The 20473-nt window shown below is 37.3% G+C and overlaps 1 long non-coding RNA gene across 2 annotated transcripts in view; it reads left to right on the top strand.

Moving 5' to 3' along the window:
- Window positions 1-4008, top strand: part of LOC117980121 (uncharacterized) — a 28881-nt gene extending 24873 nt beyond the window's left edge. For both annotated transcript variants that reach the window (XR_010112073.1, XR_010112072.1), the window contains 2 exons: window positions 203-299; window positions 2354-4008. This is a non-coding gene — a long non-coding RNA (uncharacterized LOC117980121). The remainder of the gene's footprint in view (window positions 1-202; window positions 300-2353) is intronic.
- Window positions 4009-20473: the final 16465 nt, after the last annotated feature.

Here is a 20473-nt window from a genome sequence, read left to right as displayed (position 1 = left end):
TATATATTTATATATTATCTATATATTTATATATTCTGTATATATTTTTATATGTTATATATATTTATATATATTTTACATATATATTTTACTGGTCAGGTGAATTTCTCAGAGGCAGTTTACAATTTGATCTTTTTAATGTCATATATATATATATAATTTTTTTTGAAACAGGGTTTAGGGGTTTTGCTCTGTCATGCAGGTGAAGTGTGGTGGCGTAATCATGACTCACTGCAGCCTCGAACTCCAGGACTCTAGCTAAACTCTTTCCTCAGCCTTCCCAGCAGCTGGGACTACAGGTATATGCCACCAAACCTAGCTAACATTTTAAAAAATTTTTTCTTTTGTAGAAACGGGGTCTTGCTATGTTGACCAGGCTGGCTTTAAATTCCTTGCCTCAAGTGATCCTCCCATCATTGCCTCCCAAAGTCTTGGGATTACAGGCATGAGCCACTGCGCCCAGCTACAATATATTTTGGATGCTGACTTTATATCCTGTGACTTTGCTATGGTCGCTTATTATTTCTAGACATTTTTGTTCTTGACAGAGTCTCACTGTGTTGCTTAGGCTGGAGTGCAGTGGCACAATCTTCATTCACTGCAACCTCTGCCTCCTGGGTTCAGGCTATTCTCCTGCCACAGCCTTCAGAGTAGCTGGGACTACAGGCACGCAACACCATGCCCGGCTAATTTTTGTATTTTTAGTAGAGACAGGGGAATCACCATGTTGGTCAGGCTGGTCTTAAACTCCTGACCTCAAGTGATCTGCCTGCCTCGGCCTCCCAAAGTGTTGGAATTACAGGCGTGAGCCACCATGCGTGGCCATGGTTTTTTTGATCTTATAGGATTTTCTACCAAGACTGTCATGTCATCTATAATCAAGTACTCTTTTATTTCTTTTTTTCCAATTTGTTTCTATTTTATTTCTTTTTTCTCAAAGCTTATTGTACTGACTAAGATCCCCAGAATAATGTTGAATAAAAGTATTGGAAACAGACATCTTTTCTTGATTCTAATATCTAGGGAGAAAGCTTTCACTATCATATACCATTAGTAATAAGATTAGCTGTACAGTTTCTGTAGATGCCCTTTACCAAGTTGAGAAAGTTCCCTTTTATTTATACTTTCCTGGGAGTTTCTACCATGCACTAATGACATTGAATTTTGTCGAATGGTTTCTCTACATCTATTGAGATGATCATATGGCTTTTCTTTTGTAGTCAAATTTAATTTGATATGATGAATTACACTTATGGATTCGTTTTCAATGCTCAAATAAATGTTTATTCCCTTTTATTCTTGACATTATTATTTGGTCAAACCAGATGAAATTACAACTATTTGAATTTTTAAAGTAACAAAAGAGCAATTATATGTAGTATAACAACAACAAAAGTATAAGTCTAGTTCATTTAGCAATACCAGAAACAAATTGGTGGTTACATTCTACTATGCAAACCGCATAAAGATCAGACCTCTCTCCAAACTAGGGTTATGCTTTAGTGGTATCGGTAATAAAATTAGACGGTATCTCTTTTACAGTTAAATCTATAATTCAGGCAGGGGGAATGAAACTCATTCATTTCCAAGTCACCAAAAGCTCTTTTCTGGGGAGAGTGGGCTACAATATTAATTGAGAACAGGAGAGAAAAAGGAAAAGAGTATACCAGAAGCCCAGAAATCCAACATTAGATAGGGTCAGTGCTTCCCAATAGTATAAATACCAGGTCAACTATCCAGTCACTTTCTTCTCTCTTTTTTTTTTTGAAACAGAGTCTCGCTCTGTCATCCAGGCTGGAGTGCAGTGGCCTGATCTCAGCTCACTGCAAGCTCTGCCTCCTGGGTTCACACCATTCTCCCGCCTCAGCCTCCCCAGTAGCTGGAACTACAGGCGTCCACCACCACACCCGTCTAATTTTTTGTATTTTTAGTACAGACAGGGTTTCAACATGTTAGCCAGCATTGTCTCAATCTCCTGACCTCCTGATCCACCTGCCTTGCCCTCCCAAAGTGCTGGGATTACAGGCGTGAGCCACCGCGCCTGGCCTCTTCACTCTTTCTGAGAGACCTGACCACATCCTTTCAAGCATCAGTATATGGTGCCTCCAAACTGAGGCGTTTAAAAAACAAATAAACTTAAAACTCTAGAACAGCTTTAGATTTACGGAAAAATTATAAACATATTATAGATAATTCTTGTGTACCCCACACCTGGTTTCCCTTATTAGCATCTTACATTGGTATGGTATATTTGTTACAATTAAGGAAACAATGCTGACAAATTATTATTAACTAAACTCCATATTTTATTTGGATTTTCTTGGTTTCTATCCAACGTCTTTTTCTGTTTCAGAATCCCACCCATGCTAAGGCATTACATTTAGTCATCATAGCTCTTTCTTCACAGAATTAGAAAAAACTACTTTAAATTTCATATGGAACCAAAAAAGAGCCCATATAGCCAAGAAAATCCTAAGCAAAAAGAACAAAGATGGAGGCATCATGCTAACTGACTTCAAACTATACTACAAGGCTACAGTAACCAAAACAGCATGGTACTGGTGCCAAAACAGATATATAGACCAATGGAATAGAACAGGGGCCTCAGAAAAACATCACCCATCTACAACCATCTGATCTTCAACAAATCTGACAAAAACAAATAATGGGGAAGAAATTCTGTATTTAATAAATGATCTTGGGAAAACTGGCTAGCCATATGCAGAAAACTGAAGCTGGGCTCCTTCCTTACACCTTATACAAAAATTAACTCAAGATGGATTAAAGACTTAAACATAAGACCTAAAACCATAGAAACCCTAGAAGAATACCTAGGCAATACCATTGAGGACACAGACATGGGCAAATGACTAAAGCAACAAAAGCCAAAATTGACAAATAGGAGCTAATTAAACTAAAGAGCTTCTGAACAGCAAAATAAACTATCATCAGAGCGAACAGGCAACCTACAGAATGGGAGAAAATGTTTGCAATCTATCCACCTGACAAAGGGCTAATATCCAGAATCTACAAATAACTTAAACAAATTTACAAGAAAAAAAACAAACAACCCCATCAAGAAGTGGGTGAAGGATATGAAAAGACACTTCTCAAAAGAAGACATTTATGTGGCCAACAAACATGAAAAAAAGCTCATCATCACTGGGCATTAGAGAAATGCAAATCAAAACCACAATGAGATACCATCTCACGCCAGTTAGAATGGCGATCTTTAAAAAGTCAGGAAACAACAGATGCTGGAGAGGATGTGGAGAGATAGGAACGCTTTTACACTGTTGGTAGGAGTGTAAATTAGTTCAGCAATTGTGGAAGACTGTGTGGAGATTCCTCAAGGATCTAGAACCAGAAATGCCATTTGACCGAGCAATCCCATTACTGGCTATATACCCAAAGGATTATAAATCATTCTACTATAGAGACACATCCACCTGTATGTTGATTGCAGCACTGTTCACAATAGCAAAGACTTGGAACCAATGCAAATGCCCATCAATGATCGGCTGGATAAAGAAAATGTGGCACATATACACCGTGAAATACTATGCAGCCATAAAAAAGGATGAGTTCATGTCCTTTGCAGGGATATGGATGAAGCTGGAAACCATCATTCTCTGCAAACTAATACAGGAACAGAATGCCAAACACCGCATGTTCTCACTCCTAAGTGGGAGTTGAACAATGAGAACACATGAATACAGGGAGGGAACGTCACACACCAGGGCCTGTCAGAGGGTCGGGGGCTAGGGAAGGGATAGTATTAGGAGAAATACCTGATGTAGATTATGGGTTGATGGGTGCAGCAAACCACCATGGCACATGTATAGCTATGTAACAAACCTGCACGTTCTACACATGTATCCCAGAACTTAAAGCATAAGTAAAATAAAAAAATAATTAAATGAGGAAGAAGAGTCAAATTTTTGTGCAGAAAAATTTGAAAGAATTTATGTAGATACTACTTCCTCAGTGAGGAAGAGCATAACTCTATGCTCTTTAAGTCGGACGTGAACATACTCATTTCTTTCAAAAGAGTACAATATGAAAAGAGGGAAAAAGAATAACTGTACAGTAAAGAAACCTGACAATTGCTACCTTGGCCAAGTGATCCAGGTCAACATCAACAGTGATAGTGACGTTTATGTCATGTCCACTTGATATGATGTGATTTAAAAAAGGCACTTTACCTCTGTGTTCTTCTTCCTATTCCCATAATTCCAGACTAATTATTTAAAAATTTTCATATGTATTCCAATTAAAGAACATTCTAAAAAATACCCAACTGGTAATTCTCAAAACTGCCTAGGTCATCGAAACAAGCAAAATTTGAGAAACTGTTACATTTATGGATTTTTAAATATTGAAACAAATCTCATATTTCTGGGATGAAATCTACTTCATTATGAAGCATTATCCTTTTAAATATATTGCTTGAATTAATTTGCTAAAATACTGTGTAGGATTTTGCATCTATACTAATGAGAGATAGTGATCTTTAGTTTTCTTTTTTCTTCTGTTTTGTTTTCTGAAACAGAGTCTTCTTGCTCTATCGCCCAGGTTGGAGTGCAGTAGCATGATCATAGCTCACTGCTGCCTCAAACCGAAGCAATTAAAGACTGCTCAAGTAATCCTCCCGCCTCAGTCTCTTATGTAGCTAGGACTATAGGCATATACCACCATGCCCAGCTAACTTTTAATTATTTTATTTTTTATTTATTTATTTTTTGTAAAGACATGGTTTTGCCATGTTGCCTAGGCAGGTTTCAAACTTCTGGCCTCAAGCAGCCCAGGCATGTGCCAAAACACCTGGCCCAGTTTTCTTTTCCATAAGGTCTTTGCCTGGTTTTAATATCAGTGTACTAGTGAACTCTTCAATTTTTGGAAGAGTTTGTATAAAATTGGTATCACTTGTTCCTTAAATGTTGAGAAGAGCTCACTAGTGAATAAATCTTTCTTTTTTCTTTTTTCTTTCTTTCTTTCTTTTTTTTGAAACGGAGTTTCACTTTTGTCACCCAGGCTGGAGTGCAATGGCACAATCTCAGCTCACTGCAACCTCCACCTCCTGGGTTCAAGTGATTCTCCTGCCTCAGCCTCCAGAGTAGCTGGGATTACAGGCATGTGCCACCATGCCTAGTTAATTTTTCTATTTTTAGTAGAGTCGGGGTTTCACCATGTTGGCCAGGCTGGTCTTGAACTCCTGACCTCAGGTGATCCACCCGCCTTGGCCTCCCAAAGTGTTGGGATTACAGGCGTGAGTCACTGCGCCCAGCCAACAATCTTTTTTTTTGTTTAAACAAAATTATAGCAAAACAAAATTTTTAAAACTAAATAATATAATATATTAATAAAATACTAATTTTATTTTTCTTGAGAGAGCATTGGTAGTTTGTGTGTTTCATGAAAACCATATGTAATTTTAATTGCTTATTTACTTGTCTTCCCCATTAGAATGTTATAGACTGTTCTTGGGAAGGGAGCCTGTCTTTTATTTTTAAGATTCTAAAGCTTAGTAAATATTCAATAAATAGTTGTTAAGTAAATGAAGAAAAGGATAAATTTTTAGTAGGGCCATCAGGAGTTTCATGGAGGAAATTAGAGGTGGATTGTGAGGGATTAAGATGAGAGAAGGAGAAAAAGCCCACAAAGAAGGGATAGCACAAACATAGGAGAGGCAAGGGGAGGGCGCGATTAGGGAATGGCTGCACATGCCTCTTGGAGTATTGAAGTAGAAGTTAATCTGTGCTAAGATAAGCCAGAACTAAGTCCAGGGGTTTACTGATACTGGACATCTGTTTACATTGGGAAGCCACTGAAGGTTTTTGAGGAGGAGAGTTTAAGAACTGGTTCTGTGTTTAAAAGGATGCTTCTGGTGATACGATGTGGGACTGATTAGTGAGGACAGAGACAAGAGGCTATGCAAGCAGTTAGGAGGCTGCTGCATTATTACTTTGGTGAGTAACAATGGGGACACAAAATAGGCCATACGACAAGTACAGGAAAAAAAGATTTCTTCAAAGTGGAATTCATGAGACTTTTTTCACCTGAATGAGTGGTGAATGAAAAGATGAAAGATAATCCTAAATTCTGAGTGGATGGTGCGCCATCAACTAAGATGCAATTACAAGTGGAAGGGCAGGTTTGCCAGAGAGGACAGAGTCTCGCTCTGTCACCCAGGCTGGAGTGCAGTGGCTCGCTGGGTTCAAGCAATTCTCCTGCCTCAGCCTCCTGAGTAGCTGGGACTACAGGCATGCAACACCACACCTGGCTAATTTTTGTATTTTTAGTAGAGACGGGTTTCACCATGTTGGACAGACCAGTCATAGCCTGGTTGGCTAAGCACAACCACAGCCAAACAGAGCGTTCAGGGACTCAAGAAAAGTGATGAAGATTTTAGAACCACACCCATAGTAGTAAAATTCAAAACTACTGAAATAAATGAGAACAGTGAATTTGAAGAAGCGCTTGGAATGGGAAAAGTCTTTCATGTACGTAGAGACAATAATAGAAAGTTGATGAAGTTTTGGCAGAAAGAAGGAGAGCCAGGAAAGCACAGAAATGGGATTGTCTTTCAAGAAAGTAACTTGGGAGGTGGTGTAGTGGAGTGATTTAGAGTCTGGAGCCAGGAGTTAGAAAGACTTCCTGTTGAATCTCTGCTTTCACATTTGTAGGCTGCGTGGCTCTGAGCAAGTTATCTGGCCTTTATCTGTAGAGTGAGGGCAATTTTATAATCTATCTCATAAGACAGTTGCCAAAAATAAATGAGAAATGATGCCCTTAAAGTGCTTCTCATATTGTATGGCATACAGTAAGCAATCTGTATTAGCTACTATTACCAATATTAGTGACAGATCCTTTGGGAAGGTTAAAAAGAATGAGGGGCATGCGGATCTGAGATCTTCTCTGGAGGCAAAGGCAAAGATTACAGGCCTGTAGGAATTCCTCTTATGCAGATGTAGAGTTTTCAAGTCTTTTTGCAGTAGAGTCATCTTTATACCTGTAGAATGTTTGGATGGGGCGTGTGTGTGTGTGTGTGTGTGTGTGTGTGTGTGTGTGTGTGTACGCACTCATGCATGCACCTGAATAAAAATGGTTAATTCTAAACAGGTCTGATAATTTCTATAAAAAGAGGCTCCAAAGAAAATGTCAGGAGGGCTACTTTTTTCTCTGGAAAGACTGATGAAGAAATGCTTCAAAGAAATGAATCAAAGGCAAATGCATGCTAACTTGGTTGCATTTCTTTGCTGAAAATTAATGAATGTTGTTTTATCACAGTGTATTATGCTTGTTTTTATTTCTTTAAAACAAATAAGTAACTTGGATTTTGATTGTGATTTAAACTTAAGCCCACGTGGCTTATGAAATTAGCCATTTAATCAACAAAGACCAGATGACAGAATTTTAATGTTCAAATAGAATTATAGAATTAAAGATTAAGTCAGTATTGTTTTTAACATTTTTATTTATTTGATAGTCTTATCAAATTAACATTTATAAATGTTTCTGTGGAGTTTGGAAAGGAGACTGTGAAATATCAGATACAATCTCAAAATTTGAGCATGGCTTTGGAAAATGTGTCTTAAACATCATTGACCAACCTGGCCAACATGTTGAAACCCTGTGTTTACTAAAAATACAAGAATTAGCTGGGTGCAGTGGTGGGCGCCTGTAATACCAGCTACTTTGGAGGCTGACGCAGGAGAATCACTTGAACTCAGTAGGCGGAGGCTGCAGTGAGCTGAGGTTGCACCACTGCACTCCAGCCTGGGTGACAGAGTGAGACTCCGTCACAAAACAAAACAAAATCATTGATATGTTAGGAAAGGCATTTTGATCAGAATATAGTTGCAAACATAATTTGTTATTCCATACAGTGCATACATAATTTACACAGATGCCTATGGTAACAAGTTCCTTTTTATAGGGAATGTCCATAGAGTATCCTTAACCAGCAGTGAGCTTTAAACTTTCAAGGCGCACACACAACCGCTGACTTACCTTTCTTTCGACTGGGTCCAAGCTTATCTCAGCAGAACTAAATGATTGACTGACTTCCTCCCACGGCCACCAACATAATGCCTCCAGAACTAAACCCTTAGTTTCACTCTGCCGGATAAAAAACATAGAAACAAAAGCTATTTTAAACTTTCTTCTTTGCTAACCGATCAATGCCCAATAGCGGAGCCTACCTTTGATTACTGATGCGGGCCTACTGTGGTCATCAAATATTATACAATAAACTGTTTACATAGCAGCCCCCTTTACAGCTTTTAGATCTTCCCAAGCTACCAATTTCTGAAGCTCAGCCTGCCAGCTGGCAGACAGAGAGGTGCTTGTGTTCTAGTTGATGGAGGTAATTAACAGCCTAAACTGTCAGAAGGTGAGAGCAGGCAAAAAGTTCTTGCCCTGGGGTCACAGCTGGACTCCAACAACTTACTCCTGATTTACCAGTAAAACTAATAATGTAAGTAATATTGGTATTAAATTATAAAATCAAGCGTCAAACTGAAATTCTGGTTTGTACCACACATTTACTGGCAGCAAATTAGTGATAACGTCTTGCAGGGACTTCCCTCCTAAAAAGACCCCTGGAAAAATGAGCACGTGTCTATTTTGGCAACAACATGTGGATTTTGGTAATATGAAGAAGTGAAATGGTGTCTTTTACTTTGATTTATCTCAGCAATTGTAGCTATGAATAGGATAATCTTTTTTTTTAACGTTTAAGAAAACCAAACTCCCATGAAGTAACGGATCATGCTTAGATGATAAGCATCAGCGTATACTTTTACTAAATTTTGCTTTGCAGTTCAAAAGTGAGCAACACTTTTTATTCATAATGTTATATTTTCCTATAGTGAGCCTTAGACAGTGAGAGAGACAGAAAGAGAGATTAGATGGATAGATGGACAGATAAATTCAGATATACGCTTGAATTATTAGCATCCTAAACGTACTTTTTTCATAATCTTGATTTTTAAGGAATAATCATCATTATTAGAAACTTTTCAAAGTTTTAAGAAAAAATTGCTTGGGGCTTGCCAATTTGAAGCGAATCCTGGCTTCCCAAATTTTATTATACCTTTCTAGAAAAGGTCTCATCTGATGTTACAAGGGAAGTAAGCAATTGCCACTTCACATACAAATTTTCTTTCACATACCCATAAATTCCCAGAGGCTCTGTGCCACCGTAAACTTATGATCTAACAAATAATTGTTAGAGTTGTTTATTTATAGAATAAATAGGCTGGGTGCGGTAGTTCACACCTGTAATCCAAGCACTTTGGGAAGTTGAAATGGGAGGATCCCTTGAGCTCAGGAGTCTGAGGCTGCAGTGAGCTATGATCATGCCACTGCACTACAGCCTGGATGACAGAGTGAGATTGTGTCTCTAAATCAATCAATCAAAAAAATACATAAATAAAAACAACTTTTTAGGTTTATCGGGAAAATTACATAAGTATGAAAATGTAAGTTTTCTGAAAATGAGTCATGCAATGTGCTTAGTGATCTAACAGTGGATCTATTTAAAACACATTTGCAAACCAATAAGCTCCTTTGAACTACAGTTCAATACCTGGTCTCAGATGTGTAAGAGCTGGCGTGTAGAAATCCAGAATAAGAAACCTAACAGGTTATCTTGTTTAACTACCTTATCTTTGGCATCTGAATAAAGTAAAATGTTAAGCTGACTCAAGTGAACAATGGTATTATTGACCATATATTTTCATGTCTTTTTGCAGATTTAAAGGTTTTATTGTGGTCAACTTAATATCTGCATGTTTGTTAAATTTCTGAATACTGTGTAATTAAATTGATTTTTTTGTGATGGTGATTAGCGCATACCAAAAATCCAATGAAACAATTATTTCTCTCTTCTTAACTGGAGATCATATTTGTGAGCTATGGTATCCGTTATCAACAGTGTATTCATGATTCCATTCATATTTTGTGTATCTGATTATAAATTTCATATGGCATTTAATTTGACACAATATAAATCCATTTGAATTGACTATAATGGTGTGTGTGTGCATGTGTGTGTGTGTATGGTGTATGTGTGCACTTTAGTTTCATGAGCCTTGGGAAAATGATTCTATAAATATATAGATATATAGATATAAATGTATCAGGCTAATTTTTTTGCAAAGCAATGTATGCATTCCTTTCACTTATTAAATCACTGGCTTTAGTGTTTATGTAGAGATATCTGTAGACCTCAGAACAGAATTAAAACATTGTGAAAATTATAGCTTGATAAATGTGTACTGTAAAAATAAATCTAATTTGTTGACTACACATTACAACACTGTGTTAAGAATGCTGAGGGAGAAAAATAATTTTAAGATGTAGTTTCTACTGTCTAAGAAGTTTAGTGTCAAGGTGGAGGTAGAAAGAATACAATTATAAAAATAAGTAAAAGCATGATACTCTAAGATGTGCCGCAGGCAATGCACAGCTTTTTGGATAAGGAGTCGGCTGAGAAAAGGCCCCGAGGGAGGTAAGTTTGAAATGCTCTGTGTAGATAAGGGATGAGCTACCTTGAAATGTGCAAAGGTTACAGGTAGATATGTCAGGTAATGTGAAATTGTAAGGAGTTAGCAATTTATTCTATGAGAACAATATTCCATTGAAGGTTTATTAGTAGGGAGTAGTTTGATCACAGGGCTATTTTAGGATGATAATTTTAGGACAAATTTTGTAGGAAGTTGATTGGAGAAGTAATTCTCAAAATGATTTTTTCCCTGAACTTGAGGAGTTGTTACACTCTGATCAGTTAACAGTGGTTTATGGCAGGATGATTGTCATGGGGAATGGTGGCTTCTTGCTGAATGTTGAAATCACTGACATAGAGGAAGAAGAGATTTCCTTTAATAGTAAGCATTCCAGTTCAGGAAGGAAGTGATGAGGTACTTAACTATGGGGTGAGAATAATGGGAAAACTGGAATAAAGGATGGATATGAGTCAGTTGAAAGGGGAATCTAAACGAATAACTCTGAAGTCCGGAAATAGTATATGAGATGAAATGAACACTTGAAAATTATAGTGATGAGTGGACAAGTAGAAATTGTTATATGTGTTCAATGATTGATAATCTTGTTCCTTTGACACACTAAATGCTCTCACACATTTTGTGCCACTTAAAGAACCATATAGTAGCTTGTGATGGTATCTTCATTGACTTGTCCTGCAAGAATCATATTCCTCACCACGAAATTCTACAGCTTCGACTCTAAGAATCAATCGATGTTATTGAGTGCCCACTCCTTATCCTAATGCTGGATTCAGGAAATACTGGGAAGAAATCTCAAAAATCTGGATGGGGACATAAGACATTTACTTTTACAAATGTCGAGCATCGTATAACAAGCAGAAAAGCACCTGTTCAAAAGAGGATGCGCTTTAAGTACAGGTTGCCAGTGAGAATAACATAGACTAGGGAGAAAACATTTGAGGGAGGCTTATAGCCACAAAGGTGAGACCAGAAGCTTCTCAATTTGCCTGGATTGAGAGCAGTGAATACCACACTGTGAATTTTAATCTACAGCTAAAGATGTATCGTTTTCCAAAAAGGGAATATAGCGATAAAGACCTTCTTGAAAAATAATTTTGCAGTGAAGTGCAGAGTAGACTTTACTGGGAAGCAGTAGGAGATGGTGAGATGGTAAGGATGCATCTGCCACAGTTGTGTAACAGTCATGTGTATATGGTATATATCAATATCCTGGACCTGCCTTGGCTTCAAAGCAGCTCAAATGTGTGGGCCTGGGCCTGTGAGGTGTCTAGCAAGGTCTTGGTTTAGATGATGGCCAGAAGTTCAGCCTAATTGAGTGCAATCATGACAGCTGGGAACCATTCTGACACATTCAAGCTTAAGCTGAGATTTAGGAAGCTCAATCCCTAATTCAGATAGCACGTCCTTGAATGTTGCTGACCCTTCCTGAAACAAAACATGCAAGATAAAATTTCTTAACTTTTTATAGAGCTTAGCATGTAGTGATTTCAATCCCAAGTGAAAATTATAATATTGATAAAGGCTTTTCCTAGGAAATATATTTTATGAAACTGATAAGTAAGTGTTGGAATTCAACTAGCCTAACTCTTCAGATGATTGCATAATTTTCTTCCAATGCACTTCCAAAGCTTTTTTATTATGGCAAGTTTGCACACAAAAGTAGACAGAACAGCAGAATGAGTATCTATGAATCAATTGCATAATTCCAATGCTATCATTTTGTCAAACTTATTTCACCTATCCCCTTACTTTTGTCGAAAGGGAGGGCTTTTTTTTTTTTTCACAAAACAAATTTCAAACATCATATTATTTCATCTAAAAACACTCCAGGCAGGAAAAACCCACTATTCTTTCATTTTACTTATCATATTTTAAAATAAGCACCTTAGGAATAATAAATCTTTGCCTATTGTATAAGTAAGATTTTCAAAACTGTATTATGATTTGTTTTTTACTTTGCTTGTGCTTTTTTTTTGTCATGCAAAACTTTCAGGTATGAATGTATATATGGGTGTATTTATCTATACGTATTTCGATTAACATTTATCCATCTTTTCCCTTACTGATTCTAGATTTTGAATCATAATTGTGAATGTTGTCCCCTTTCTCAGGCCATAAAGGAGTTAGCCCATGTTTTCTTCTTGTACTAGTATGGTTTCATATTCTACATTTGAATATAATTAGTTTGGAATTTATCTGGTGAGAAAAAGATACAGTCCTAAGTACTTGCATATGACCATGCACTTGATGATTGAGACCCTTAGACAGTCTTCTTTTTCTCAGATTCATCTAAGTCTACAGAATCTTTATTCCTGCTACTTCTCCTTTGCTTATTATCTTCAGTCACTGTGTGATATGGTTTGGGTCTGTGTCCCTGTCAAATCTCATGTTAAATTGTAAACCCCAATGTGGGAGATGGGGCTTGGTGGGAGGTGATTGGCTCATGGGAGCAGGTTTCCTCTTTGGTGCTGTTCTGGTGATAGTGAATGAGTTATTTCAAGATCTGGTTGTTTAAAAGTATGTAGCACCTCCCTCCACCTTTGTTGCTCCTGCACTGCCTATATGAAGAGATGCCTGCTTCCCCTTCACCTTCCTCTGTGATTGTAAGTTTCCTGAGGCTTCCCCAGCCATGCTTCCTGTACAGCCTGCAGAACCATGAGCCAATTAAACCTCTTTTCTTCATAAATTACCCAGTTTCAGGTATTTCTTTATAGCAGTGCAAAAGTGAACTAATGAGGCTGGGCGTGGTGGCTCATGCCCGTAATCCCAGCACTTTGGGAGGCAGAGGCGGGTGGATAACTTGAAACCAGGAGTTGGAGACCAGCCTTGCCAACACATTGAAACCCCATCTCTATAAAAGATACAAAAATTAGCCAGGCATGGTGGTGCATGCCTGTAGGCCCAGCTACTTGGGAGGCTGAAGCAGAGAATTGCTTGAACCCAGGAAGCGGAGGTTGCAGTGAGCTGAGATCACCACTACACTCCAGCCTCCTAGACAAAGTGAGACTCTTTCTTAAAAAAACAAAAAATGAACTAATGATACAGAGACAAATAGTTATATTGTTGACCTCCAAAGAGCTTATAACCCACGTGGGGTTATAGGCCGTTAGGCAGACAATTGCAATATAACCTGTAAGGCCCTAGGGTAGTGTTATGTATGGACTACTCCATGAGTGTATGAATTAAACCTAGATGGCAGAAAGTGAGGAAAGGCTTTTAGGAGGACATTCAATCTCCATGATTTTTTAAAGGTTAAATGTGGGAATCAACTAGAGAAAGTGGTGTTGGGGCCATGGGAGAAGACTGGTTTCCTGCCTGAGGAAGCAGCACATGTAAAGATAGCATCCAGAGGCAGAATAATGTCTTCAGAGAGTGCCAGCAGTTTGTTTTAACTGTAGAGAACACAGAACTCAAGACATGATAACAGATTATTTTTATGGAATGTGTACTACGTGTGTGCCAGACACTGGACTAAGGGCTTTATAAGCATTATCTCTTTTAATCCCAACCATATTAATGCAACACTAATATTACATTAATTATTTTACAGAAGGAAAAATTGAGAAGCAGGGACATAAAGTGAATTCCCAGAACCACATTTGGTGTTAGAGCCAAGAATTGTACCTAGACTGTCTGGCTTTAGGGCCCAAGTTCTTGATGGCTCCACTGTATTGCCAGATTATGAATAGCCTTGAAGAATATAGTGGATCATCAAACGGTTTTCAGCAGAACAATGACATATTTATACTATTAGAAGATGCCTCTGGATGCAGAGTGGAGAATGTATTAAAGAGGCATCAGTGGGTGTGCGGAGCTCGCTTAGGAGCTTAATGGAACCTGAATGAGAAATGTGAATTCAAGAGTTGACCTAAGTGGTAACAATGGGGATGGAGACACATGGATGGAGATATTAAACAGCTAAGACTTCTCCACTAGATGTTTAGGGGTTGACTGGGAAAAAAAACCCTCTGGCTTGGGCAGCTGGCTGGATGGGGCGCATTAATTCTGAATGTTAACTGATGATACTCTATAGAAAAAGCCAGAACGCAAGATATTTGGTATCGTGATAAACAGATTACACTGTTGTATGATCTGTATATGATCATTTGGGCAGCAATGTAGCTCTGTTAATTATAATATATTAATGTTTAGTGCATACATCTATCAGGTAATACTGTTTATTTTGGCCTGAGACATGTTACCCAAGAGTTACTTAATAATAGAACATACATGGCAATGATCAAACACAAATGTTCATTGGAATTCCACAGATTGCTGAGCTGTCTTTCACAGTTCCAATCTTCTAACACCTTTTAAGTTTGTTATCTCCAATAGTATCTGATCCTCAAAGATATCCGGGGAAGCTTGTTGGGTATTAATTTTGCAGAATTAGAAGTGCCGCTCTTTTGTTAATTTACTGTTTGACAAACATGTCAGAATAAATACCAGCTTTTACCATTAGGTTAAAGAGGGAATTTTCTATTTACAAAGCAAGGCTTTTCAGTTGCTAACCCCTTGTACTTACCAAATATGGTATTTGTTTAGCACATGTTTTCTTGTGAACATCCATGTCTTTGTGACTCAGTCTAGGCTGTTGCAATTTGCTCCTTATCAGGCTTTAGGAGAAAATGTAGTAGGTCAAGAGGATAACTGTTCAGTCATTTAATGTGCTTTCATGTAGAGCAGTGGTTCTAAACAGTTCCACAATCAGATTTTTAAATATTAATTTTTATATTCTCTAGGCACTTCAAGTTTTTAAACTATCTACCAAACTTTATTTTAAAGTTATACATTTTATTTCCACTGTGTATCAGAGAGTATTTCAACATGAAATAACCAGGGTTACCCAAATAGGCAATAAAATTCCAGTCTAAAGCAAAGAAACATAACATTGGAGTTTGTGCAACTCCATTTGGGTAAATGTAATATTTCAATTAAAAATATTCACAGTTATTCACTGTTATCAGTTAGGATTCATTATGATTGAACTCAACAAGGCCAGAGTAACAGTGGCTTAAAATAGGTTTATTTCTCTTCAACCTAGTATCTCAAAGTAAGGATTTCCAAGGCTTGCATGACTGCTTTGCTGCATTAAGTCATAAGGGAACTATATTCACTGTACATTGTGCCCAGGTGTGGTGGGCTGTCCTCAAAAAGATCTTAGGCCTCAAAAGATATCAGGTCCTGAGAATCTGTAAATGCTACCTTATTTGGGAAAAGAGACTTTGCAGATGTGATTAAACTAAGGATCTTGAGATGGGAAGGTTATGTTGGATTATTCAGGTGGCCCCTAAATGCCATCACCTATATCCTTATAAATGAAGGCAGAGAGAGATTTTATAAACACACACACACACACACACACACGCACACAAACACACTGAAGGCAGAACAGGTTTGGAGATGCTGTACTTGAAGACTGGAGTGATGTGGTCACAAGCCTAGGAGTTCCCGTCTTGAATTCTGAGTTCAAGGAATGGATGGATTCTCCTCTAGGACCTCTGGAAGTAGTGTGGCTCTGGATACCTGGATTTTGGCCCAGCAATCTGATTATTTCTTGCCTCCAGAACTGTGAGATAATAAATTTTTGTTTTTTTAAGTCATCAAGTTTGTGGTAATTTCTTATAGCAGATACAAACGGTAATACCCTAGGGAATGGTATATATTCTCCATGTTCAAGAAAACCAAATGTCTCATTCACCTTCTAAGCAGGACTGTGTAGAAAGAGGAAAGCATTTATTCATTCATTCACTTCTTCATTCAACAGATATATATATGGGGAGCCTGTTATATATTCGACATTGTTGTGGATGTTTGGAATACATCTATGAAAAACACAAAGACCCCTTTCTTCTTGGGACACATATTCTAGCAGTTGAAGGCAAATATAAATAAACCATAAAAATAAGCACATTTTACTTTAGAAGATGAAAAATTCAATAGAAAAAAAAGTAGAGCAGAGTAAGGGAGATTGAGAGGGCCATGCAGAAGTTGGGGTGAGTTGCAGATCTAAACAGATTGATCGTGGTAGGGGTTGTTGAAAAGGTAGGATTTCAGCAATGACTCAAGAGGGTAAAGGTTTGCCAGTAGATTATAAGGAGGAAGAGACTTCCATGCAAAAGAAACAGCTAGAGCGAGGACTTTGAGATGTGGGAATGAAAATGCCTTTTATGTTTAAAAACAGAAAGAGGCTAGTGTGATGGAGCATAGTGAAAATGGTAGAAGATGAAGTCCAAGGCAAGGAGGGGATGATCCAGGAGGACCTTGCAAGTTATAGTAAGATCTTTGGCTAGTCTGATGGGCAGGCATTGGGTGGTATAAGCTGATAAGTGGCATAATCTGATTTAACCAGTTAAAGTGTCATTCTAGCTGCACTGTTGAGCATTCTGTGGGGGTCAAATATAGACTCAGGGAGACCTATCAGGGAATTATTGTAGCAATCCAGAAAATATATTATAGTGATTCGGAACAGAGTTGTAACAGTACAGATGGAGGGAAATGGTTGATTTCTGGACAAGTCTTGAAGATAGAGCCAACAGTTTCTGACAGGAATAAAAGATGACTCCAAAATTTGGGGTCAAACAACTAAAAGGTTGGCATTTTCATCAAATAAGATGGAAGTGATATGGGTGGAGTGAGATTTTTGTTGTGGAAGGGGAGGGAAGGACCAGGGTTTCAATATGGTTTGAGCTGTTAGACATCTACATGGAGATGTCCAGCAGGTATTTGAATATATGAATCTGGGAGAAAGGTTTGAGAGGGAGATATTTTGTGAGACTTTTGCTTCCAGCAATATCAGACAAGCTTATTTCAGACCAAAAGTCCTACCAATAATAACTAGAAAATCTAAACAAAAATTTAAAGTAATTGTTTGAAGGTGTTGATTATCTACCAAAGCAGCAAATATTCAGGAGGATTTCTTTAAGCAGAAGTGAAATGATCCAGATGGAACCATGTAGCTGCATTAAGAAAAACAAGCAAAATAAAGGGTAAATATTTGAGTATATAGAAATGAAAATTAATTGTATAAATTGCTTTAGGAGTGTTAAAGCAAACTAAATATGGCCTGAGAAGGACTCTGTACTTTTATATTTGAGTTCTTGTGGACAAACTGCAACCTAACTTAGTAGGTAGACAAGATTGAAATCCTAACTTTGGAGTATGTGCCTGTAACAGTGGCTGAGTCTTGGTCAGTCTTATCAGCCATATTTCAACCATACGCTGCTGAGTGTTCAAACTGTGTTCAAATAAGGTAAACACCAACCTGCAACCAATCCAGCTGTTTCTGTACCTCACCTCTAATTTCTGTACATCATTTTTATTTTTGTCTATAAATTTATTCTGACCATGAGGCATCCCTGGAGTCTCTGAGAATCTGCTGTGATTCTAGGGGCCTGCCTGATTCACAAATTGTTCATTGCTCAATTAAACTCCTTTAAATTTAATTCAGCTGAAGTTTGTCTTTTAATAGGGGGTTTGAAATATATGTCAATTTAAAATACATAAGAATAATTGTACAACAAGTAAGCTAGGTAATTGCAGTTATATTATTTTCAGCTTCTAGCAATATCTGGAAAGTGGTAAATGCTAATTTATATTAGATTTTAATAAGTCAAGGATTCATGCTGTAATTTCTGACTAATGACTAAAAATATTAATGTTACCAGGAAGAAACAAAATGATAAATAAGATAAGACAAAATATTTAATTAACCATAGAGAAAGTAAGAGAGGAGGAAAATGGAATGTCAGACACGTTGGATGCAGAAAAAGAAATAAAAAGCAAGGCATTGATTTAAATCCCAATACAGCAGGAATTATATTAAATATCAATATAATGAAGACTCTAATTAAAAGGCAATAATTGTCAGACTCCTTCAGAAATTCAAGTATGTAATACTTAATAGACACATGCCTCAAAAAAGGAAAAAAGTGTTGAAAGTAAAAGGATGGAAAGTCACATACAGTACAAACTAACCAAAGGAAATCTGATATATTTAAATGAATGACAAAGTTGATTGTGGGCAAGAGACATTACTAGAACTGAAGAAGAACATTTTGGAATGATAAAATTTTCCATTCAGTAGAATGACTTATGAATTCTGAATTTGCATGTACTTAATACATAGCCTGAAAATTCATAAAGCAAAAATTGATGTAACTAAAAGGACAGCAGAATATCCACAATATATTTGAAGATTTTAGCAAACATCCCTCAGTAACTGATAGAACAGGCAAGAAAAAATTATAGGGTTATAAACACAATTAAGTTACTTGATATAATCAATAGATACAGGCCACTGTACACAGTAACCAAAGAATGCCTATGCTTTTCAAATGTATTTTAAACATTTGCTAAAATTCATCATAAAAATACTAAATTTAAAAAGATTAACTGGAAAATCTTCAATATAATCCCCAATGTAATTTTGCAGAAATATATGGGGCAACAAAACATAACTGCAATTAGAATATATTTAAAACTGAATAATAATGAAGATATGATATATAAGTACAAGCATACTTTATTTTGTGGTGCTTTGATTTATTGCACTTTGCAGATATTGTGTTTTTTACAAATTGAAGGTTTGTGGCAACGCTGTGTTGAGCAAGTCTATTGGTGCCATTTTTCCACTGACTTGTGCTCCCTTTGTGTTTCTGTGTCACATTTTGGTAATTCTTGCAATATTTCAAACTTTATTGTTAGTAGTATTATATCTGTTATGGTGATCTGTGGTCAGTGATCTTTGATGTTTTTATTATAACTGTTTTGGAGTACCACAAACCACACCCTTATAATACAGCAAACTTAATCCATAAGTGTGTGTGCTCTGAATGCTCCACTGACAGGCTGTTCCCCTATCTCTCTCCCTCTCCTCAGGCCTCTCTTCCCTGAGACCCAAAGATATTGAAATTAGGCCATTTAATAACCCTACAATGACTTTTGCGTGTTCATGTGAAAGGAAGAGTCACATGTCTTTCACTTTAAATTAAAAGCTAGAAATAATTAAGCTTGTGAGGAAGACATGTCCAAACTTGAAATAGGCTGAAAGCTAGGCCAAACAGTCAGCCAATCATAAATGTAAAGGAAAAGTTCTTGAAGGAAATTAAAAGTGCTACTCCCGTGAACACACAAATGATATGAAAGCAAAACAGCCTTATTGCTGATATGGAGGAAATTGAGTGGTCTGGATAGAAGATCAATCCAGTTACAATATTCCCTTAAGCCAAATCCTATACCAGAGCAAAGCCCTAACTCTCTTCAATTCTGTGAAGGCTGAGAAAGGTGAGGAGGCTGCAGAAGAAAAGTTGGAAGCTAGAAGAAGTTGGTTTATGAGGTTTAACGAAAGAAGACATCTCCATAACCTAAAAGGGCAAGGTGAAGCAGCAAGTGCTGACGGAGAAGTTGTAGCAAGTAATCCAGAAGATCTAACTAAGGTAATTGATGAAGGTGGCTGAACTAAAGAACAAATTTTCACTGTAGATAAAACAGCCTTCTATTGAAAGAAGATTCTAGTCTGTGGTATGGTGGCTCAGACCTGTAATCCCAGCACTTTGGGAGGCAGGGGTGGGAGGATCGCTTGAAGCCAGGAGTTTGAGACCTGTTTGGGCAACAAAGTGAGACCCTGTCTCTATGAAAAATACAAAAGTTTCTATGGAAAGTCAAAGAGCCATGAATGTCTAAGACAATCTTAAAATGCTAAATAAAGTTTGAGGAGTCATTTCTCTTCTATAAGTTAGTATAAAGTTAATACGATTGAGACAGTGTAGAAGTTAGGCAGACATACACAAATATACCAAAGGCACAGAATAGACAGTTCAGAAACAGACCACACACATAAGGATAATTAATTTATAAAAAACTGACACTGCAGGGCAGTGAAGAATGATTGTACTTTCAGTAAACTGTACTACATCAATTGAATATCAACATGGGAAATA

The sequence above is a fragment of the Pan paniscus genome, chromosome 3 (assembly GCF_029289425.2).
Source record: "Pan paniscus chromosome 3, NHGRI_mPanPan1-v2.0_pri, whole genome shotgun sequence".
Classification (NCBI taxonomy): domain Eukaryota; kingdom Metazoa; phylum Chordata; class Mammalia; order Primates; family Hominidae; genus Pan; species Pan paniscus.
This window is presented reverse-complemented; position numbering and strand designations above follow the sequence as displayed.